The 24,018-nt window shown below is 40.5% G+C and overlaps 1 protein-coding gene across 4 annotated transcripts in view; it reads left to right on the forward strand.

Moving 5' to 3' along the window:
- The window catches only part of SPATS2L (spermatogenesis associated serine rich 2 like), a 138,260-nt gene that overhangs the window by 72,340 nt on the left and 41,902 nt on the right, over positions 1 to 24,018 (forward strand). For 3 of the 4 annotated variants that reach the window (XM_071434593.1, XM_071434591.1, XM_071434592.1), the window contains exon 2: positions 7,664 to 7,725. The exons of the other annotated variant lie outside the window; for it this stretch is intronic. The gene's annotated coding sequence lies outside the window, so the exon portion shown is untranslated. The remainder of the gene's footprint in view (positions 1 to 7,663; positions 7,726 to 24,018) is intronic. 4 annotated transcript variants of the gene reach the window in all.

The raw sequence follows: 24,018 nt of genomic DNA on the forward strand, positions 1-24,018 counted from the left end.
GTCAGGAAGAAATGTGAAGCTGCTTAGGTGATGGCAGTCTGGGAGTTCTTAACCCTCCTCCTATCCACACACCAAGGCCAGGACAATGAAGTGAAGTGGAATTGGACTTGAGGATCCATTGCTGCTGCCATGCTGGGCCCTGGCATTGTGCTTTCTTTCTGAGCAGGATGCAGTACGTCCTCCAGTGGGTGATGCAGAGTGTACATCCCTCTGCTGGGCTATCTCCTTGTAGAGATTCCCAGGAACTCCTGTTCTTTGAACCTCACCCACTTACCCCGTTACAAAGGCACACTCGGCACGTGATGTTGTGTTGACAAACAGTTCTACTTTTCACAGTCATGGTGTGATATTTTTTCAGAAGCCCAGCAATTGTGGCAGTAGACCAAGTTCCCTGAAGCCCCCTTATGTCTGTGTCCCAGTGTAACTTTCACAGGACATCTTTAGATGTAGTCTCTTGGGGCTTTTTGGTGATTTCAATACTTATTTATTGGAACCTTTGATATTGGATGCTACACAATAAAACCCAGTCTCAGCTGGATGTCCGTATGAGGAAAAGTTGAAACCTGTTCCACAGGATTGAGCTTTTTAATGCCCTCCCAAAACCTGCATACTGTGTGTCTTAGGCACACATCTGCTATAGCTGGGCTGTCTTGCTTTTGGTACTGATCTCACTGTCTTACCTCTGAGACTGAGGTGCTGTCTGCTGAATTGCAGCATAAACAATATCCACAGCCTTGATGGATCCACCATACATTGGTTGTGTGCAGTAGTCACCCTTTCTCTCCTAAAATAACCCCTCATTCACTTTAAAGCATATGCACTCAGACATATTTTCTCTGCCACTGCTTTTTTGAATAGGCAAATAATTTAAACTTTTTTAAAAAACATCATTTGCATACTTTTCTTTCTCAGCATATGGTTATGTCTTGAAATGTTTGTACAAAAATATATAGATTGACTTTGCTATTAAGAAAGAGTCTACTTTTGTTTTGGAGCAGTTTGAAAAATTGTTTTATAAAATGCTGAATAAAAACCATTCAACAGAGTGAGGGCACAGCTGATTTTGCTAGTGTGCAAAGCAAGAAGTATTGCTTCCTTCAGAAGCTTCTCTCCTTCTTTGGGAGGCTGAAGACTGATTACATGGAGGATGTGCCAGTTTGAAAATAGTGCTGATTGCACTTGCATGGAAAATGAGTTACTTTAGCTGTTGTTCGTTGCAGAAGCTGTAAAAGGCTTGATTCTTCTGGTGTGCTTTTCTGACCAGAAAATAACATTGCAGGTTTTTTTTTTTTTCAATTTAGTTACACTTTTTATCATCAACATTTAGTTATAAGGTTGTGTTCTATGTAAATGAATACTCAAATTTACATGGATCCACAGTGATATTTCTAATAAATCCATGGGATGGTATTTTTAATTTCTTGGTAGTCTGAGACCCAGTATTTTTGAGTTCCCAAGCCTTGGTAAGAGGAAGCTCTCCTGGCAGACTGACCCTGCAAAAGTGGCAAGTAAAATTCACAGTGGACTCCCAAGTGGCAGCAAAATTCATTTCAGAGGGAGGCAGTTTTCACACTGAGGCATGGAGAGTCCACAGATTGTACAGAATATTTTCCTCACTCTTTTTAGAGTCTTGTGGCCCCTAGAGTGTACAGAAATGGAGATCCCATAGCTCCTCTAGGCACTGAACACATCCTGCCTCATCAGGGTATCAGCAATTGTCTTAACTAGGGCTTTCCAGGTTTGTGGTGTTGCTTGGTTACCATAATTCCCACAAGTCCCAAATAAAGAAATTAAAGTAAATGTAAAAAAAGAAATCCACCTGGTTTCTATTTATGGGCAAGGCTACTTGTTGCAGTACAGTTGCAAACAAAACAGAATTATAAATCCTCTAAAGCTTCTGTAATGGTTATTTTTTTCCCCTCAAGTATTCTACTTGGCTACTCCCAAAGGCTTTCTGTTTGAAATATGTTTTATATTGGACAATTTCTAGGATTCAGCACAAGCTCGTCATGTTCAGAAGCTGGAATCTTGACAAATTATGGCTTGTGTCATCAGCCAGTCTTGGTAAGTCCAGCTGGGATACCTTTTTGTGCATCCTTAGATCAGGGCAGGGAAGAGCGTGCAAATCATAGCTTGGAATATGTTAGGGAGTATTTTCTTTAGTAATGATGATAATGAACTAACATAACCATTTGGCTGAGGATGTCATGTCATTTTTTTAGTGTTTCCAAATGAAGCTTCAGAAGTCCTCACCTGCCCTTAAGGGGAATAATTTTGGTGTGTGGGCTCGTGTGTTTCAGGGAAAATTCTCATCTTAATTTCAGTTAGCTGATCTTGACAAAGTACACACACACTCTGAGAACTTGATTATAGCATATATGTCTAAGTAGCTATTCTGTTGCTATCCCTGCTCCACCAAGGAGTTCTGCAAAATGGAAAGGTATCCTTTCTTTTATCACTTCCAGGCTGAGATAAATAGCAATTCTTAAGACAGTCATTCTACTGCTGTGTAACAAATGAGTCCAAGTTGCTTTTCATGAAGTTAACTCCCAAAATAAGACATTTTTGGTAAATTGTGGATTAGTTTCTTAGTGAAGAGAGCTTTCCATAAATCTACTAGAGTCGTAGACAGTGTACCTGGTTATGGTACAGTTGGTTACAGAAACCATCTTAGTTTCTGATAGTGGAGAAAACTAAAATAAATTGAGATATCTGTGAGTCAGAGATTGAGGAAAGATAAACACATCCAAGTAAAGCATTCCCAGCTGTGGGAAAAAAACTATCCCCATCTATCAGAAGTATGGGATATATTTGAAGCAGACAGCAGTTCTTGTAGGAAGTAGAACTTTTAAGGGTTGCCCTATGTTCATTGTCTGAGAATTTGTGCTTCACTGGGGCCCAGAACTCAGTCCTCTAACCATTTTGGGCTTCCAGTGGGTCCAGTTCTTCTAACAGTGGGGAGATTTCTCGTCTGGTGAGATAGTAGGTGTTCAGTGGTGTGATGTTGAATTTCTGGTGTTATCTGGCTCATCTGTGTGTGTGTTGTGGATCTGTTCTTGCTCCAGTACTGTCAGGAGGAATTGGATTAGGTCCATAATGCTTTGGGAGTAAATTGTTGACTGATGTTACATTAGGAGGAGTAAAAGACTGAAATAATGAGATCACTGGTAGGAGAATCAAGGTGCTCACAGATATCCTATCATTTGCCCCACTGTGATATCATTGTCTGATATCACTGAATATCACATTTGTGTCACTGAACAGAAATCTGATGTAGGATGAGAGGTGGTCCAGTCCTGAAGCTTTTATTTGGACCTTTCCCAATCCTAATGTCAACAGATTTTTTTTGTTATACAATCTCTGGCAAATACCAAATGAGGATGTTTTTAGACAGAAGGCCTCATGCTACTTTACAATATTATACATCTTTTGTTGCAGTAAGAAGTGCACGGTGTAAATGTTGATATGAATTGTCCTCTGAAGGCTGGATCCTGCTGAATGTGCTTTGCACTGCATGCCCTGGCCAAGTTTAGGAACTGCAGTGCACAAAATGGAGCATCTTGGGTTAAAGGCAGGCAGAGTTCAGCTTTGGAAGCTGTTGTTACTGACTGACTGATACTGACAGGATCTTACCACTGTATTGAAGTTTAGCACTGGCAGGCAAGGAGAAACCCTTATTGGCTACATCAGAACTTGCAGAGTTTGAGAGTAGATGTCTTAAGGTCTGACTGTCAAAGAAAGTGAGGTTTGCTTTCCATGTGCTAAACAGCTACATTGGCAGTTAGGGAAATGTGACTCACTAGCTAGGCCAAAAGCAAAACCCAGAAAAGGGCCAAAAAACCCCAAGTGCCACAATCATCAACAAAATCTCACTTTTTTGTTGTGTGGACCAGCCTACTGTAAATAGCTTTTGTAGTCTTTCATATCAACATTCAGAAGATCTCCTGCCTTGTGCTAGCTTTCTTCTCACCTAGATGTTCCATCAGTGGCCTCACCAAAGAAATATCCTGAAGTAAAAGCTAGCTGTCTATAGTCCAATGTTTCCTTGTGTATCACCATTCATCCCAGCTCAATATGCCTCTGATTCCACTATAAACTTAGCTTTTAATATTTTTTAAAAATAAGCAAAAAATCAACCCAAACCAGAAGCCAAACGAACTATTCTTAACAGACTCTGACAACTTCCGATTAATTGCAGTGCTGCTATAGTCACTATATATGATATGGGATATATTTAGCACCGTATTTTGCACAGGTGTGCCAATCCTGTTTGTGTAGGAAATTTACTTGGGGATGGAGGAATTGCAGGTTGTGTTGCTGTTAGGGTCTAGAAGGCTCATGGGTCTACAGTGGAATTAGAAGAGTGCAGCGTTAGAGTTTTCGAGCTCTTCTGTGTGAAGGGCGTGTTCTGAAATCCTAGGTTAAGGCTGCAGTCAGGGTTAGGCATCAGACAAAAAGGGGTCAAAGGCCTTGTTTTACTATTCTGAAGAGTAAAGATTCCTGTAGGATGAGGACTCCAATCTAGAGTGTTATATAGCTCATGTTACGCTTTGGTTCTGCTATTTAGGTTCATTAAGGGCTATGTCACAATGAATAGCTGCTCTGATCTAGATTTAAACTTCGTGTCTCGTTCTTCTATTGTCACATATCACATTAATATGAGGATTAGGGAACTGTTGAAAGAGTCACAGCTCAAGATGGGGAGGGATTAAAATGCTTGGGTTATTTGTATGTCCTGCAGGGCTGTAGCACTGTGATGAGCACTGATGGCGGGCAGGTGTTTGGGCTTATGTTGGTTTTGTGCAGTTGTTTGTCACTGAGCTCGGCTGGATGTGCAGTTTGGTGATGTGATATCTGAAGCTCAGCTTTTTCCCTCATACTCTGCAGTGGAGGACAATGTGCTGAAGGTTCTGTGAGGGGGTATCATGTCATCTCCATGCACATGGCCTTCCTCAGCCATGGATCTGCCACAGAGGAATATAGACCAGTGTTTTTCAGCCTGCATTCTAAGGCCTGCAGAGTGACAGCATGCCTTCCTATTCCAACATCTTTTCATTGTTTGAGAATAAAAGTCACTTCAAAAATTGACCTTTCATTATAATGGAAAATTACTTGAACATTTGCATGTTAAGCAACAGTATTATCTGTGATGATACATAAGTCAAATAACTTCCTTTTAACTGTTGTACCTTTACTCGTGATTTCCTTTCTCCGCCCTTGAGTCATTTTTTCCCGGATAGTGTTTGATAACATGTCATGGACCATTGAGTAAAGACAAAGTGGTGATTTAGGGGAAGTGATCAAACTGTGGAAAGATGTCCTATAGAATTAATTAATTTTTTCAAGGTAATATATCTCATTTGGTTGGAAAGAACAAATCTTTACTGCACACAGTAAAATGGGGAGGGTTTAGAATTGTGCATATAGTGTGCTATTAGTTATCTGCTTTGTTACTTAATGGTGATGCAAAAGAAGAACTTTGGACTTCAATTTTTCGCTTATGTTCCTTTGTGTTTTAAAATAATTTTTAATAATAGCTCTCAAGGGGCAGTAATTACAATTCTAGCTTGAATAATTTCATACCGGTGACCATATTTCTTGACCACATCAATAAATGGGATTCTGACATTATCTATCACTTTCTTCTTCAAATCTTGTCAAGTTCCAAAGGACAGAAATTGTCAAAAGAACTAATTGGAGGAAAAAAACAATTTTTTTAAAGTTAGAAAGCTCTTCTCATTTGACTTTTTTAGGTTTTAGTTTCCAGTGAAGTTGGAGAGGATTCTCCTATGTAGCCTGGGTTGAAAAAGATCAAAACTAGGGTTTAGTAGGTGGTGTGATGCAGGGATAAAGAACAATCACTAGGATGCCTCAGTGCAATAATGTCTGTGATCTGATTTGCTGTGTTTAAATCCTAAAAATACTTCCTGCAGACTACAGGCAGTACTGGAAGGAGTTAAATGTCTGGATGTTGGCATAAGAAGTGCAGTAGCTATTAGGAATGCTTCTGTCTTCTCTGCTTTGATTCAGGTGCTCACTGGACAAAATGGATGAGTTCTTAGCCCTTCCTTGTGTACCTTTGAGGGAAACAGCCAACTCTTGCCCTTGCTTGCCCCAAAGAAAAAACTCCTTGTATGGCCATCACATAGGCCTCTTCCCCAGTGCTTGGTTGGGGTATTCTGCCCAAAGACAAGGAATTGGGTATGCCTCCCTCACCAGGTTTCCAACCCCTCAATTCATCTCATGGATCTGTGCCTGTTGTGTAGATTCCAACACTTAGAAATGCTCTTTAACACTGACATGTGTGACTACTTGTATTTCTTCATTGAAGCATCACATTTTAAATTGCTCTATTCATTCCTTTGATTTTGAACATAACTGTGACTCAGCAAGCCATGCAGAAATGTGTGTTTAGATTGTAATGGACTTTGGGACATAAGCTGAGAGAGTCTTTGTTGTGGGAGCCTTTGCCAGGTGAAGTGCTTCAGGGAACATCTGGCTGTTTTGGATGCAGAAGCAATTAAGAGCTTTCTGCCTTGCTTTAAACTAAAACCTGTGATGCTGACAGGACTTTTGCAGTCTAAAACTTGTTTTAGCCTTGGCAAAATATGTAGTTTCAATAAGGATAAAATGAATTAAATATGACAGCAGTCACACATTTCTAGTCTGTACACAGAGGTAGTATTTTGTAGTACAGAAGGAAAAAATTGTCTGTAAAGACAGTCCAGTCATAGTGGCTTAGTAGAGGCTGATTTCAGCAATCAGGATGTTCAGAAACATTGCAATATTCTTTTAGGATTAGCTGAGGGACTGCTAAACAGATCTTATTCCAAAGCAAACAAGGACCAGTGTGCAACTCACTTAATAGCTGCCAAAGAGGAATAATTTCTATCTGGCATGCATGGTAAGCCATAGACCATGACTGCCTTGTCCTCACAACTACACAAGAGAATACAAAACTTAACTATTTCCCTGCACTGATGAAATTGGGAGACCAGTTTCCATTCATCTGTGAATGGATGTGAATGGCCTCAGTTTTCCATGTGGTTGTGTGTCTTTAACTTTGGGGACAATTCCTCTGAAATTTATATGTAAATCAGCAAAGACCTTGTATTGTGAACAGAGTGCTGGTGTCACCCTTTGGGTTTCCCTTTGTTTCATCTGAGTTAGTATTCTTGAGATGATAATGTTGTTTCTGGAGAATGACCACAGTGAAACTGCACTAGTGCTGCTCATAGGGGTTGAATTAGTAGCTGCTATGTTACTGTAACTTGCACCTACAGCTCTCTTGCATTAATGATAAAATAATTTTCATTGCTTAAGTTTATCTTTCTGCATATCCCATGTGCTGGCTAGTTTGAGCTTAAAATACGTGCTTTAAAAATGGGTTTGTTTCAGGGGAGAATTGTATGTGTGGTCAGGAATGGGACTAACAACAAAGCTTAGGTGATTGCCTGAGCTTTCATGGCAGTGAAGATAGGCCCTTAGAAAAGATAAGCCCTGTAAAACAGGTAAGGGCACCCTCACGTGTTGACCACAGCAGTAAAGGAATGAGGGATGGTTTTTTTTCACAAAAGTCTACTGTAAGAAGACAGTAAAGCAAATTAAGAAAAAATTAAGTACTTGTTTGTTTGGTTTTTTTTAACTTCAGCTATTTTTGCAGGTGATAACAGTCTTTTGGAGAAGACAGAAAAATAGGACCAGAAACTGGAGTAATTTGCAGTGGTAAGATACTTTTTATCTCTTTGCTGATCATTCAGATAAGAAGTTTCTTTACTTACAGGTCTGTCAGTGCAAGAACAAGAAGCCAAGAACTTTGGGGGCTGCTTTCACCAGAGCAGTGCAGTCTGTTTGAACATCTTGGAACTTTAATCATATGGAAATCATAGAGTGGCTTGGGTAGGGAGGGACCTTAAAGATCCTCTTGTTCTCACCCTCCTGCCGTGGCCAGGGACACCTTACACTAGACCAGGTTGCTGAGGGCCCCATGCAGCCTGGACCTGAGCACTCTCAGGGATGGGGCAGTTTTTTCTCCAGAGTCTGTCGCTCACTATTCTGTATAAATTTCTCTCCTTTGTCTTCTTCTTCTCTGTCATTTAGCTGATCAGCTTATGCTATATGGTCCTACTGCTTCTCCTCACCATCTCCTCATCTTTTTAATTGTTTGTATGACTGTGAAGATGTAGCATGGTTTGCATCTGAAAGTTCTGCTGAACTGATATTCTGAAGTCATATCACACCAAGTATAGTCCAAAGTGACATTCAGAGGGTAGTGGGAAAGGGTAGCTTTGTAGTAATTAAAAAAAAATTAAATACACATGTACTACAAAACTGAGAAATGGGAGCTTTGCAATTGCCTAATTTTAGAGGTCCAAACTCCATGGTTTTTGTCACTTGTTTTGGAGAAAATATTTGTTTGAACATATCAAGTAATTCCTTTTGCCTTTTTGTCCAAAGGAGATGGTTTCTCATATGTGTCCAGCATGTTAAAAATCATAAGCTAAATCTGTTCGAAGCCTCAATCTAACAAATTTAAAGTTTTAAGGACCTCATCCTTCTGTGTAATTCTAATAGAGATGACCATTTTTTTCAAATGTCTGTAAGGTTCTCTTGTTTCCTTGCAGCTTAGGACACCTGGGTTGTGTCCTTTATGAAGGCTTCCTGAGAAATCTTCACTGAATCACTTAATTCCTCAATTTTAAATCTATAACATGAGATAACAATACTCTTGCATTTAAGCATGGGTGTCAGAATGATAAATATACGATTATGTATTGGAAGTTTCTGAAATGCTCAGGCATTATGGTAAATAGATGGAAGGAGAAGTCATTTCATTTGCACATTATTCACTTCAGGCACCCTGTTTCTTTGGTGGAGGTAGTTATGCTGTTTCTTAAGGATTTCCTTTTTGCTTCAGATTTTTTACACAGAATTGCCACATGGCAAAGTTTTAAGGCTTTTGGTAGTGGAAAGCTCACAGGGAGTGGCTGAATAGAGTCAATAATTCAGCATACTGAACTCAGTAGCGGTGAGCTGTGTGACTTCCTCAAAGGAAAGAAGAAAAAGATACGTGCTCAAAGTGGTTCTTAGGCATCTGCTGATCACAAGTGTGGCCAAGTACATGATGAAATATTGCTTATCTGGCTCTGAGCTCTGTATAGTACAAGCAGAGTGACTCATTGGGTCAGTTGCTGACCAGAAGTTGAGCTGTCAGAAACAGATGGGCTGCCTAGAGAACGAGATATCTTGGAAGTATCTCCACCCTTGTCAGCAGTGTTAGACAGCACAAGGATTTCTCAGAAGCAGTGATTTCTGGGAAAGATGCTGGTTTTTCAGCTGCACTTGGTCTTCCACACCAGAATGATGCCTTGTGGCCCTGAGAATAAGGAAACCTGCTGGCTTGTTAGTGGAGGTCCACATTTGTGAATCTTGTGCTTGAAGGGGTAGTAATAGGGAGGTCAGTAAAGATCTTAAACTTGCAAAGGGATTGTTTTTTAGCTCTGAGAAACCTTCAGGTTGCTCCTAAAAGATGGCTGTGTGTAAATATTTTTTCTGCAAGTGAGGCCAAAATTTTTTATCAACTCTGAAAATCTTTTCCTGTAGTCCCCTCTACTTCTTTACCCCTCAGTAGAATGAGAATAACAAATGCTTCCTCAGCCTGTAGAGTTGGGATGAGGATTATCCCAACTCAGCTCAGATATATGGAGGTAAAGTGCCCTTACAAGTATCTAGAGAAATAGAGTTTTTGTAGACACTGAATACTGGGGCAAGTTCTAGATCAGAATCTGAGAAGAGAGTACGCCAATCTGGGATGGGTTTTCAATTTGACTTGCTGTGGTGGGCTCACCCTGGCCAGCAGCCAAGTACCTACACAGTTCCTAACTCACTCCCTGCAGCAGCTCTCCACAGGAGGATGGAGGAGAAAATAGGAAGAATAAAAGACAACTCCTGAGTTGAGTTAAAAAAACATTTAATAGGTGAAGAAAAGCTCAAGGGCTCAGGGTGAAAAACAAGCAGAGCAAGGGAGAGGGCATACCAGGTGATGGCAGACTGATACCCAGCCAGTCTCCAAACAACAGCCAAAAAATTTGCTTGAAAAGAAAAATATCCTTTTGTTCCTTTATCCCAATTTTTATTTATGAACTTGAGGATACATCACATGAAATGTCCCTCTGGTCACTCTGAGTCAGCTGTCCCAGCTGTGTCCCATCCCAGTGTCTTGCCCACCCTCAGCCTGGCTGTGGGGGTGTAGTGGGAAGCAGAGGTGGCCTTGACACTGTGCAAGCACAGCTCAGCAATAGGCAAAACACTGGTGTGTTGTCAGCGCTGCTGTAGCCACAGAGCCAGAACCCAGCACCATGTGGGCTCCTGTGAAGAAAGTTAACTGCATCCCAGTCAGACCCACCACAACCCAAATCATACTACTTTTTTTTTACTTTTTAATGTAGTACTGAAAAAGGAATTATCAGAACAACAAAATCCTATTGTAACATCTTAAGAACAGTGTATTCTTCATTAAAAATGTTTTCTTGTACGTGCAGATGTGAAATTTTCATTAGAATCATGCACACTTCTGAAACAGTTCAAAAAGACTCTTAAGAGTTTGCTGAAATTCATTTTTCACTGAAAAGTGTGTAACGAAATTTGTTTCAGGAAATTCAGTAGCTCTTAAGTACTTGTCTGAATAGTGTTTGCAAATTCAAGCTGACTCTGTCCTGCAAGAACAGTTCTGGAGAAATTTTACCCAATGTGAACATCAGACCTATGTCAGAAATAGGTAATTCTCTAATTGCCTATAGGTGCGTCTTGTTGCTGTCTGTATAAGTATATACTTATGTGCCTAAAATAATCAATTTTGTGAGTCTTATTTATCATGAGACTGGACCCATAAAATGCTTTCAAAATTGAAACATTAGGAATTAGATTTATGGGCTTATCCTAAGAAATGGAAAAAATAAAAAATAAAAGATTTGAAGTAGGAATGAAATCTTAGTTCACTTCTGAAAAAAAAAAAATCAGTGAATGTGTTCCTGTTCTTCCCTGCAACACCTTTTGGTTATGTATGCTGCTGTCAGTGAAAATCAGATAATTGAGATTAGAGCTCACTGATTACTTTGATCAATATCAAAGTCTGAAACTGAAAGTAAGTTGAGCTTTCACAGATTTTTTAGAGAAAATAATTGAGATTAAAGGAGACTCTGAAGTTCTTGAATTGATTCTTTATTTTTAGGGTATTTGCCCTGCTTTGTTATTGGTGGCACTTCTTTATTCTACTTGTTAATGTGAAGAGAGGTAAGTATTTGTTCCGGGTAGTGAAAAGCATCACAAAGCATACACAAATGGGTAGCAGTGTGACCAGTCTAAATGTCAGAGTTCAAGGCAGCCACCTCCAAACCTCTTAGTAGGTTTGTCAGTCAATGCTTGCATTCCAGGAGAGAGATGACATTATGGGATTTGGTTGATCATGCAGTAAGCACAGTGAAACTGAGACTCCAGTGCCTTCATAAAAAGTTCTGTGCAATTTCTCATGCCTTTTTAACATTGCAGCACTGACTTCAATGAAACTTTCCTTGTATGGTAGAGAAGAGTGAATATATTCATAAAGGTCAGCCCACAGTGAAGACAAAATAGAATTGCCCCCCTCCAGTATCTTTTGAAATAGTTCGGCTGTAAAGATTCATGATTAGAGCAGGTAGTTTCTCTTTGCCAGTGATAACTTCCATTTTTTGTTCCCTCTATGGAGCAGGCAGTTGGAGCAGGTCGAAAGAATTATGGAAATCTTTGTTTTCGATAGTAAAGGAAGAAATGCTCTCTGAGGCCACTAGGATGGAGTGTGTATTCTGCTACAAGGGAGGATCAAGGCAGTAATTTGTGCCCTGTCCAAAAGCGAGGTGTATGTGGGGATAAAGTGATGAAAGAGTTCTTATATTTTTCTCCAACTGCACAGTTCAGGCAGTTTAAAAAGAGCCAAAGCATTCCCTGTTGCTATGCTCTGATTGTGAGCAAGGTGGCTAGACTGTCTGACCTCAGTTAATCAGCAGAACCCATGGAAAAATAGTGATAGAGAAAGTTCAGGTCTTGGCAAGTGTGTCAGTGTTACTGGCAAGTAAATTTCATGTTTAAGGAAGAGAGCCAATGGAGCTGAATCTCATCCTGTGTAAATTGTGTCTCATACATGAGTCTTTCTTTTTTTTCCTCCATTATTGGAAAGTCCAAATATTGAGCAACTATAAATCCAGCTCTCTTCAGCCAAAGTCCTTGGTTCTGTGGATGCCAGTGACAGAGCTCTGTTAACCACAGAATCCAGTCACAGCGCATGTCTGCTGCCTGCAGAGCCAGCCCTGCTTGTTTTTGTGTGTGGCTAAATTGGAGATGTGAATTTGTGGCAGCTCTGACCGTGTTTTTGTCTACAGTAAGAAATCTGTATCAGTGACGGCCAGGACTGCTCATTATGAATGAAGATGATAACTTTGTGAATGACTTCATGAAAATACAGTCAGACAATTTGTAAAGGACTAGCTGTTCAGGAGTCACCTCTGCCTTTACTTGGTGAGGCTGTACAATAATGAAGGAGAGGCGTGACTGATACAGTGCTTTACTTGATATTAAATGCTGTGATCAGCTCTTCTGTGTCTGCACAAGCCACAGTAACTTCCTGCTTTGTTAAGCTGAACATTGCTTATCTCAAGTTTTGCTGTGATTTGGGCTTTTTGGGAACGGATAGCTGGCTAACAGGGATTTCACTTAGCTGTTGGGGAACCCTTGCTTAGCTGGTTGTTCGAGAAATGTTTTGGCTATGCTGAAGTAGCTTCACCAAACCCCAACAAAACCCATTTGATTGGGAAATTCCTAGCTAGCTCAGTTTATTGTCTGGCAGCTCTTACTGCTGACGGGATGATTAGAGCAAGTTGAGGTACTGGGTGTTTGACTTGCTGAGACTGAGACTTTGGCTTGCTCAGTGTGGTAACTCTGTTAACCAGCACTGAGTTTTTGATAGCACCTACGTGCAATATATAAGAGCTTGCAGTGCTGCTGTAATTAACAGCAATGAGAAGAGAGACTTAGCAGTTAAAGCAGTTTTGAGATTCCCATACAAAACATGTGTGTGCTTGTGGTGGATTGACCCTGGCTGTGTGCATTGTGTGCTTTTTTGTGTGCTTGTGGTGGATTGACCCTGGCTGGATACCAGGTGCCCACCAATCCTCTCCTCAGCTGGGTAGGAGAGAGAAAACATAACAAAAGACTCGTGAGTCAGGAGGACAGGGACAGATCACTCAGCCATTACCATCACAGGCAAAACAGACTAGACTTGGATAAATTAGCTTAATTTGTTACCAGTCAATAAAAGTAAGATAATGAGAAAAAAAACCCTAAATCTTAAAACCTTCTCCCCAGCCCTCCCTCCTTCTCACGTTTAACTTGGGTCAGTTCATTACACATTGCATCTGCTGATCCTTCCTCCTCAGGGGAAGGATTCCCCACACTCTTCCCTTGCTCTAGTGTGGGGTCCCTGCCAGGAAACATAGCCCTATGTGAAGTTCTCTGACAGGGGGCTTCTTATGAGCTACAGTTCTTCACCAACTGCACCAGTGTGGATTCTGTACTGCTCCAGGGAGGGTCCCTTCCCATGAGGTGCAGTCCTTCAGGCACAGCCTGCTCCAGCATGAGCCCCCTGTGGCATCACAGGTGCTACCAGCAAACTTGCTCTGGCATGGGCTTCTCTTTCCAAGGGTCCACAGGCCAGGAGCTTGTTCCAGTGAGGGCTTCCCACAGGAATACAGCCTCCTTCAGGCTGTAACTTGCTCTGGTGTGATGTCCTTCACAGTCTGCAAGTGGATCTCTGCATCCCTGTGGACCCCCATGGGTTACAGGGGCACAGATGCCTCACCATGGGCTCCACCACGGGCTGCAGGGGAATCTTTGCTCTGGTGCCTGCAGAACCTCCTGCCTCTCCTTCTCTACTGATCTTGTGTCTGCAGAGCTGTTCATTTCACATATTCTTTCTTAGTCCTCCCTCCACCTGCAATTGCTGCTGCACAGCTTTTTTCCCCCCACCCTTTTAAACTGTTATTCCAGAGGCACTGCCATGGTTGCTGGTGGGATTGACCTTGGCCAGTGGCAGCTGCATCTTGAAGCTGACTGGCATTGACTCTATCGGACACGAGGGAAACTTCTGGCAGTTTCTCACAGAAGCCAAGCCTGTAACCCCTCCACTATCAAAACATTGTCACACAAACCCAATCCAGTATCTGAAACCTGCTGGTATCCATGTTTGCCCAAGTGAAGTGGGTTTGGCATCCTTCAGCACACTGAGAGTTAGTATTTTATCTTATCCTCCAAAGCTGTGTTAAAGGTTCATCTTCAGAAATTCTGGACAGATGCAAAGTAAAGGTTTGTCCGCAGATTTTATCATTTCATGGATTCTGGCATGCCAAAGATGGATCACTTACAGTGAATAGGCACAAACAAATGAGCTGAAAGATGCTCTAGAATGTGTGTCAGTGTAAGTGAGCTTACCTGTCTTTGAGAAAAATACCTTACAATAATACATACTTTTATTTTCTTGAAATTTTTCCTCAATAAAGTATCTTCTTTTTATTCTGTTGATAAAATTACTCCATTTGCTGTCCATATGTTGCAGCTAGTTAGCTTTATTTCTGGGTTGTCCTTTCCAAGTTAAAAAACCTGTAATTTAAAAAAAAAAATACAAAATCTTAATATACCTGTCTAAACAGGGACCTCAGTTTATGCATGTGAGCAGCACTTCATATGCTGTTGACCATCAGAAACAGAAAAGTGTTTTGAGATTGTCCCCTGACTATTGGGGAGGGTATGGAAGGGGGGATTGGTTAAGGCACTTTTGCATATTTTTGGCAGTATGCAGTCTGCATTGATTGACTGTACTTTTACAATTAATGTTGATGTTGCTAGGTAGTGTGGGTTTCAGTTGAAAAAACTGATGGGTTTCCTTTGGGTTTTACCTCTAAAAAGTGCAGTTCAAAGTCCAGTGAATGCTCTAATAGCTGCTTATCATGTGTAATAGCAATTACGTTGAAGGACTGTATGAAACAATAAGCAATTATTGGTTAACTTATTTATGTGCTTTTGTTGTTGTTTCCAGGAATACTTTTTGTTAACATTAGAAAATCAATTATTTTCCTCAGCAGTAGGAAGGTGGGGGAGGAGAGGAAGACTTATGTGTTGTAAATCTGAGAATATCAAAATGTCAGTGGTGAAAACTGTAGTGTCTGACTCTACAGGTACTGTTAATATGGGACTAATGCTGGGCCTGTGTCTGTTCATTGTGGATATATATCAGGTGATTTTACTAGAAACTTGTAAACATTTGTTAGAGCTTTTATGTACATATATTTTGTATGTGTACATATGTATATAATATATAATAATTTAAATACTGTTCAAGGAAAAATTTGCATCTTCTTCAAAGGAGCTATATGAGGTGACTTGGTTATAGAAAATGAAAGACTGCATTTAATATCAGTGTTTGGTTTTGGAAGGTTCAGACTGCTTTGCCACATTTAAATCAGGTGTTTACCTTCAAGCATATACATAACCTCACTGACTCATAAAGTATGCTTACTTATACTTTGAATATATGTTATTTACCTGAGGTCTCACCACACTAAGGCTTCTTTGGGTCTGTCATGCCTCCAGTTGAGCACCTGGCCTTATCAGCACCCTTCAGAAGCCCTTTATTCAGGGAGTGCTTTCAGAATTCTGGTAAAATGCTTCCTTTCCCCAAACTCACTGTAAACTTGCCAATTCATCATGACTGTGGTGCTTCCTGGTGTGCTTGGTCAGGCAGCTCTGCTGACTTCTCCTTCTCTGTCTGCAGCTGGAGGGGCTCCTGTGGGACCAGCAAGCAGCTGGTTCAAGTCCATGTAGCTCTTTGAATTCAAACGATTATATTTGCTGAGAGCCAGCCTTGCACATCTAACAACAGTAAACTGGCTCTTCAGAGACATCTGAGCAAGAAAGAAAGGTGATGTGGACTTTGAATACTTAATAGAAAGAAGGCTGAAATCAGAATAGCTCCAGAAATCAGATTATCTTTGAACTTGAGGTTTATTCCAACACTGAAAATTTACTGTACTGTGCCAGCCTGCTGGTGGAAGTTTGAGTCCTTGTGATAATTTATGATGTCCAAAACAAGTGTGAATTTGTGCACTTCCTAACATTCGCTTTTTTACTTCTGCTCTTACTGTTTAGAGCAAACACTGTGATTGAGGCGAGTGGTGCTCCCACTTTCCATCCTTGCCTGTTAGCATTCCCATGCTGTGCTCTTGTAGCAGTCCACATTTGGGCAACCGCAAAAGCAAATGAGCCGGCGCTGTCTCTTGGCACCCCGTTCTGAGCTGAAATAGGAGCCAGCATAAATGGCTTAATAGCTCAAGTCCCTGGCAAGAACAGCTTGGAAGATAATACCTCGTTTGTAAAAATTGAAAGTTAACCTCTTCTGTTGTTTTGCAGGAGGGTCATGCAGATGTAGAATTGGAGTGGATTGGTTTTTGCCATTTCACTGCTCTTTATCTGTATGTTTAGGAAGATATTTTGAGGCGTTTGAGGAAGAGCAAGCGGCTAATGTTTATTTTGGCAAGTCTTACTGTGGAAAGTGAGTTTTCTCAGTCTGATTTTTTTTTCCAGAACCCCCATCCCTCCCTCCTGCCTATCAGAGAAAACCATTTACTGACCATGTAGCTGAATTCATCTATTGTCAATTGGGCTCAGCTCTCCTAGTATGATATACAGAGTAAAACCGGGAATTCAGATTATGCTGAATCACAGTGATGCTCTGCAGATGTTCCTTTAGGATGCCAGCCAGCAGAACACAGGCTCTAGGCTTCCAGCAACATTCTCCTGCAGAGTGGGGAGGGTATGGAGCCCCTGCATGCAGTCCCTGAAGTGGTGAGCATCAGAAGCCAGCAAGTGATATTTTATCCTGAGCAGCCACTGGGTAGTTGTGGTAGCTATGCAGTGGTGCTGGGTTTCCTGCCTTTGGAGCTCTGGAGTGGGGATATGCCTTTGCTGGCTCTTACCTGGTTCTAGGAGGCTCATAGATATGTTTGAGGGAAATAGGAAAACTATTTAGAGAAAATCCTTTTCTTTTAAGAATGGCCTAGGGGTTAAAGTACTCTTCTAGTGTAGCAGCAGGCAGGTTTGGAATAGGCACTAGATCTTCAGTGGGCTAGAGACTTTCTCTTGTCACTGGGCTGCTGAGATGAGTTTTTTCTGTCTCTTCTATTTGAGCTGTTTCATGTTCTTTATATAAACATTTCTAGAACAAGACTCCTAATTTTTTCCAAAATTCCAAAGATATTAATGAGTCGATAATTTCCTACCATGAAATGAAAAATTGTTAGGAGAATTTCTGCCTTATACTGTTTCAGCCTTCTGGTATTTTTGTAGCTCACTAGAGCTTCTTAATGTGGATTAGAGTCGGTGTTGCTGAGCATTCCTTTCTCTGGTAGATGGGTGGTATAAATTGGATGGGTCAAAAAGAAGAGCAATAGGAAGTGCTGTCACCTCAGTTTATAATTATATGTGCATCTGACCACTCAGACTTTTAGCAGTATATTTGATAGTTGTTCAGGTGACAAAACCAGCTGGATAGGGAGTTCAAACACATGATATGTACATCAATTTAGGTGGAAAAATGTTGGCTTTAGATTACCAACTCTGCTTCACATGGCAAGTTGTGCAATTTTAGAAAGGATCTGGCTTGAAAATAAGTGTTTGGCTCCTAATCAGTATGGAAAGAGGATGGGATGAATTTTCAGAAGTTGTGCCTAAGTCCCCTGAATGTTCACTAGGAAATAGCTCTTCTATCCTGTAAAATATCCTTTCATGGAAAAGCCTGCTGCTGTACAACAAGACTCCTTTCCAGAAATTTGATATTTTCTTGAATTTGAATTTATAGGTTTTGTTTAAGAGGTGTACTTCCACATGTGTTTTGGGGAAGTTTTTCAGTGTTTAGAATGCTATTTTTCAAAAACTAATGGTACTTAGTTTATTTTCAAATTTATTTTACTTAAAAGTATGATTATTTCATAAAACATTTTATGCATTCTTTGTATGTCTATGTGCCTGCCTATATATATATATATGTACACACACACACACGTATATATATGTGTGGGTGTGTATGTCAGCAGTTAAAGAGTATTTACTTTGCACTGGTACCTGTCTGTTGAAACATGGAAACATAGCTGTACACAGGATTTGCATGTGTTCCCTCCTGCAGCTCTGTTCTTCATTCTAGTAAGTTGCTGTAAATAATGCAGAGCTGACCTTTATGTGCTTTTTAAATTGCTCTCCATTGCTCAGATGCAGGATGGCATTAATGACCTTAATATAAACTACTGGTTTGGATCCTTTTCAGCCCAAGCTATATTCTACAGAGGTAGAATTGGTTGTTACACCTCCAGGTCTCTGAGATGTAACTGGTGCTCACTGTTTGAGGGTGTCAGTCACCTGTTATGAGGGAGCACCAGCTCATGCAGTGACATCAGTCTCTGGGGAAGCCACACTGAAACTTGTGTAAAAGAAGAGCCTCACTTTGACAGGACAGACCCAGCATTCAAAGGCTGTACAGGAAGAAGGTTTGCTTGAAGCCTTGCTTGTAACCAAGGGTGACCGGTAATAGAAAATACAGTCAGAATATTTTGTGATATCAGTATCAAAAGATGTGGTTATGTCACTGAATACTTGTAAACTGTGTGGATGAAATATTAATGGAGTTGGGGGAGATGCCAGTCAGTACCTTTCTTTTAACCCACTCTTATTGTGACCCTGTCAAGGGCTAGAGCATTCCTCTGCAGGATTCTCATGTAATGGAGCTGCAACACCAAGTGCAGGGAGGACCTGAGGACCCCTCACACACCACATCTCTGTGAAAACACAAATGCCTGTGCAGCCCACATAAGCAGTGGTCTGGCTTCTCATACACTGGAACTGGGAGAGGGAAGCAAGTCAGCTGACAAGAGGGGAGAAGCACAGGCTCTCCCTGGGTTATATGGATGGTACCATCTCTGCTTAGGAAGGGGAGAGCATAACAAGGTCAAAGAGCAATGGATTTTATCAGAATGACTGATGCCTAACCATTTTATTGCAACACTGACTGGACATGACAGTGTGTCCGTGGTACCTGCTTAGAACCATTCCTGCCCTTGGCAGAAATCTGAGGAGGATAGGAGACAGAAGGACACTGATGCAGGTGCTAAGGTCTGTCCTTCCTCACATATCCCACTTTCACCTTTGTCTCATTTTTATTTTTAGCAGATAGGTCTGTGATCTCTCAGATATGGACTTTATAGTGTTAAGTAGCATAACTGAGTTCCTGATGTGCCACTGCACATTTTCCAAACCTTTACCCCTTACTACCCATTTTCAAGAGAGCAGCCTGCGAAGCTGTAGATCTGAGACATCTGCTTCTTCCTCAGACTGTGTAGTCAGGCATTTCAGAAATCCTCAGGAGGAGGTGATAAACAATGGGGGAGCATAAGCCTCCTTTCTGTAGGAATCCAGAGCTACATGTGGAATCAGTGAGATGCTTTATTTCCTGCATCCTGTTTTCAGATCTGCAGCCAATGGGTTTCAGACACAGTGTGGTGACCAGTAGAGAGTCTGGCTGCAGTAGCTGAGCAGGAGGGAGAATGCAGAGGCAAGAGCTGCATTCTGTGATTGAGACAAGCGTGACCAGGGACAGTAACAGGACTGCAGATGAGGAATATTCTGGAATGTTTGTGCACTTCCATACATATGTTTATGCAGGCATTTAAAGAAAAGGATTTTGAAGCCCTCAGATGTCATGAAACTTACCTGGGGTGCTTAACTAGTCTGAAGTAGCTAATCTAAAACTTCCAAAAAACAGGAAATACCAAATGATGGTGTGCATAGAAAACTTCTACATGTAGTCATTAGAAAGTACTGGAAAACACCAGTTCTGTATTCATAACATTTTATGTTGTTTTTACTAGGTGTGTTCATTCCTAGTGACACAAAAGGCTAAAAGGAGAGCTGTGAGGATACTTGTTAATGTGTGCTGGGTGCTCCTGACTCTGGTTATGTTTATGCATTTAATTATTATGTTTGTCTTAGACATGTGACTACAGCAAATAGAAAATCATACCCATTGCTAATCTCAAGATACTGAAGACAAATGTCTGAATCTTGGTATTTCTTGTAGTTTTACAAACAGTGGCATGCTGATGTTTGCCCATTTGACCTAATTAATTTTTTATTCTATTTAAATAAAATCTGAGTGAAAACCAAAATAATTCCTTTCTGAAATGCTTGAATTTTGGAATCTCACTCTCAGAGTTTTTTTCAGTCTTTCTGGTGCAACAATATTAGCTTCAAACTGCATTAGAAAAATTGTGTTCATCTCAGGCTTCATGTGCAGTTCTCTAGTAGCATTTCTTTATAACAAGAAACAAAGTCAAATGTGCAGCTGAGACCATGTGTCTCTGATTCTACTGGTTTTGCTTTTACCTAGGGCGTGTGGAAGTCTGCAGGCAAGACAGTGTAATATAATATATATGGATGGATAGGAATCTCATTTGAAAATGAGATGTAATTCTGTAGAGAAGGTAGAAATAGAGAAGATGAAAGCATAGTACAGGCAGCTACAATCTCATTAGATACTGTCATGGTTTAATCCCAGCCAGCAACTAAGCACCACACAGCTGCTCATTCACTGCCTCCCCATGGGAGTGAGCTTTGAGTGGCAGAGCTTTGTATGCTGAGCCTGACATCATATGATATGGAATATCCCTTTGCTCAGCTGTCCCAGCTCTGTCCCTCCCAATTTCTTGTGCCCCTCAGGCTCCTCGCTGCTGGGGTGGGGTGAGAGGCAGAAAAGGTCTTAATGCTGTATAAGAAATGCTGGCAGTATCTACAACACCCCTGTGTTAGAGCTACTGTGAAGAAAATGAACTAAATCCCAGCCAAAACCTGCACAGGTACTTAGCTTTTTTTTTTTCTTATTTTTTGAAGTTTCTCTAAAATTGTGATGCCTTTGTTCTGCCCATACCTGTCTAGCTTTTAGGAGCTGGGGGATTTTGACTGAACTATTTGCAAATGAGAAAATGATCTATAATTAAAAATAGGAAGTAATTAAAATTCATATTCTGATGTTGTTCTGCTTCATGAAAAACTTTGAGTGACAAAATTGTAAACTCTAGTTTCTCTTTTAATAGACAAAGCTCACTCAGTGACTGGGATTAGGGAAGCATTGGCAAGGGTCAAGTCAGTTAGACCTGGAATTCTTGGTTTGCTGGGGTAGTATTTCCTTATAAAAGGAAACAGTTGCAGTGGGCAGATGAGGAGCTAAGACCTTTTTTTGGGGTGTAGGAAAACATTCATCCATAAACCTAGAGATGGGAAATCCTCCCAACACCAGATTATTAGGTGCTGTTTAATGGGGAGTTTTCTGATCCCCCTTGCCAAAGTTGTATTTTCAGATGTCAGAAGTGGTGGAGCAGGTCTCACACACAGTCTCTACTCTGATAGACTGTACTGTGACTGGGTATTTTCACAAATTTTATCTTTCTGGCAACCCTTATGCTTTCATAGACTACTTTTCCTCTCTCTCTATTTGCAAGGAGATTATTTTGTTGTTGTTGTTGTTAGGAGTGGGTAGCATCTGACAGAGTTTTAAAGTGTGAAAATTAAATGTGCCTGGTTTTTGCAGCAGTGGCAAGACACAGAGTTGTTGTTGTGATTCTTTGATGCTTGAGGTGCAGGCAATCCCCCCCATCCATAATGTTGTATAGAATGGAGCGTTTGTCAGTTTTACCTGAGTCTGGCTGGCTGGAAGGTGTCTGTGGGCCAAACACCTCTGATGCTGGTACCAGTGGGAAGGTGGTGGGCATTCTTTGGAAGCTCAACACAGCAGCAGTGGGGTTTCACTGCTGCTTGGAGACAGAAAGGAAACTTCTGTAAAGGCTGAGCCAGCAGGCACATACCTTAGGCTGTGTCAGGTGAGCTCTGACATGTTTTTCTGCAGTGGTTAAAGGCCGTTTCTGTAACTGTCTGCCTGTAACGTTGCTGCTTACAGTTAAGGTCAGCAGGACAGAGTATGTGCCAGCACCATAGATGCCCTGGTTCAGGTTCATGGTAGCCTAAACTGCATAGACTAATACAAATTGCTTCATTTGGTAGGGAAGAGAAGTAAAACTCTGCCAAAAGTTTTCAAGTCTTCTCTGCAGCATTCCCTTGAATGCTATTGAAATGCTTCATTTTACAAGGCAAGTGAAATGTCTCATTTGGATGTGTGTAACAGCTTTAGAAAAAACACCCTGTCAGTATTTGAGGTCAGGATGTAATGAGAAACTGAGAGTGATCTCCTGCTGCAGGTAATGCATTTGGAAATTTATGTCAGAAATTAATGACCCATTTATATAAGAGATTTTGTAGTTTGTTGGGATTTTTTTTCATTATTTCTTTTTCTTGGAAGTTTTTTGGCATGATTTGCAATGACATTTCAGGAGCAAAAGTGCAAGCAGATGTGGAGAAAGACAAAGCATGTAAGCTGACATTCAGTCTAAGAATCTCTCATATACAGTATGTTTTCTGTGTTTTAAATTGAGTACTTGTATTAACTTAATCTTGGCCAGTGCAGAAAATTTTCTGTCAGGGATCTTTCTCCAAAAATTCTTTTGTGTGCATGCTGTTGGTAACATGTAAAATACTGTTCTGCATTGGCTTTAGGTCCCTTTTGGGCTCAGCTGAGGGTCCTATTTTGATGTTCCACAACTTGCACAGAAAGAAGCTTTGCTGAAGAACTGAGGACAAGAATGTAGCAACTCAAACTTAGATCCGAGCCTGGAGATTAAACTTCAGTGGGACTATTTTGTTCATAAAATTATGGATATGCTGTAGTCTTTTGCCACAGAAACTAAGTAATTGTTAAACACTGAGATTAAAATAACACCAGAGAAAAAATACTAGTTAAGTCAATAAATCAGTTGGTGCTACAGTGAGAAATTTAAATTTGTTAGCTATTAAGTATAGCCATAAAGGATGATGCTTTTAAAAATTAGTGCAGCATTGACATTTTCTTTTTAATGTATCATCTGTATTTTATGTAACAAGCAGTGCTGGACTGAGTTATATAAACGAGCAAGTGTTTTATAAATGTTATTTCAATTATCTGTCCTTGGAGAAGGTGAATGAAAAATAGCTCCAACTCAGTTTTAGCATCTTCATTTTGACAGTTGTAAAATGCATATTAATGAAGTGTGTAAAGTATAGAGAAATGGGTCCATTTGTAAAAGCTTGTGTCCTCTTAGTTCTGTATCTTAAAAGGGAAAGAAAAAAGAGAAAGGAAGAAAGAAGCAGAGTGTATGTTTTGTGTAGCATGCCTGGTCTTTTTGAAATAGCTTGCAGTTGCAAGCTAGCTGAATCAGCACCACATTTATTGGTGGAAGGCTATAATCATAGAAACACCTGCAGTGTACAGCAGAGAAGAGACACATCAAATTCTGGCAAGGTGTTGCATGAAGTTTTTATGTCTGGTTTTAAATCAAGTCAGAGCATTGCTATGAAGAGTAGAATTGGCTAAGTAGTTGGGTTTAGTCAGCAAAATTAATTTAAATTTCAAGAATTTTTTAGCTAGTATCTATCTTTGAAGAAACCTTAGTTGAGAGGCATGAGGCTTTCACAAAGTATCATTATTTGGATTCATTTGCTTCATACAAGATGCAGTTTTAAATTTTGGTGCAAAATTGATAGCACATGTTGAAAAAGACCTGAGGATTTAAAGTGACAAAGATCTTTTCCCATTACTTAGTGGTTTTTATAGATTAATAAACTTTGAAGGCCAGAAGAGTTTGTTACTTCCTTTAGTGAGCTTTTTTCTGTGTTGTGTGCTTGGTTCCTCAGGAACAGATTAACTTTTTCTTGTTAATGTTGTTCTGAGGTGCTGGATCAGATTAAGTGTATTTGAATCAGTATGCAAGAGTGTGTTGATCTCAGCATGCAAGAGTGTTAGTTTTC

Source organism: Agelaius tricolor, unplaced genomic scaffold, assembly GCF_023055355.1.
Source record: "Agelaius tricolor isolate 1412-34295 unplaced genomic scaffold, bAgeTri1.0.p SCAF_10, whole genome shotgun sequence".
NCBI lineage: Eukaryota > Metazoa > Chordata > Aves > Passeriformes > Icteridae > Agelaius > Agelaius tricolor.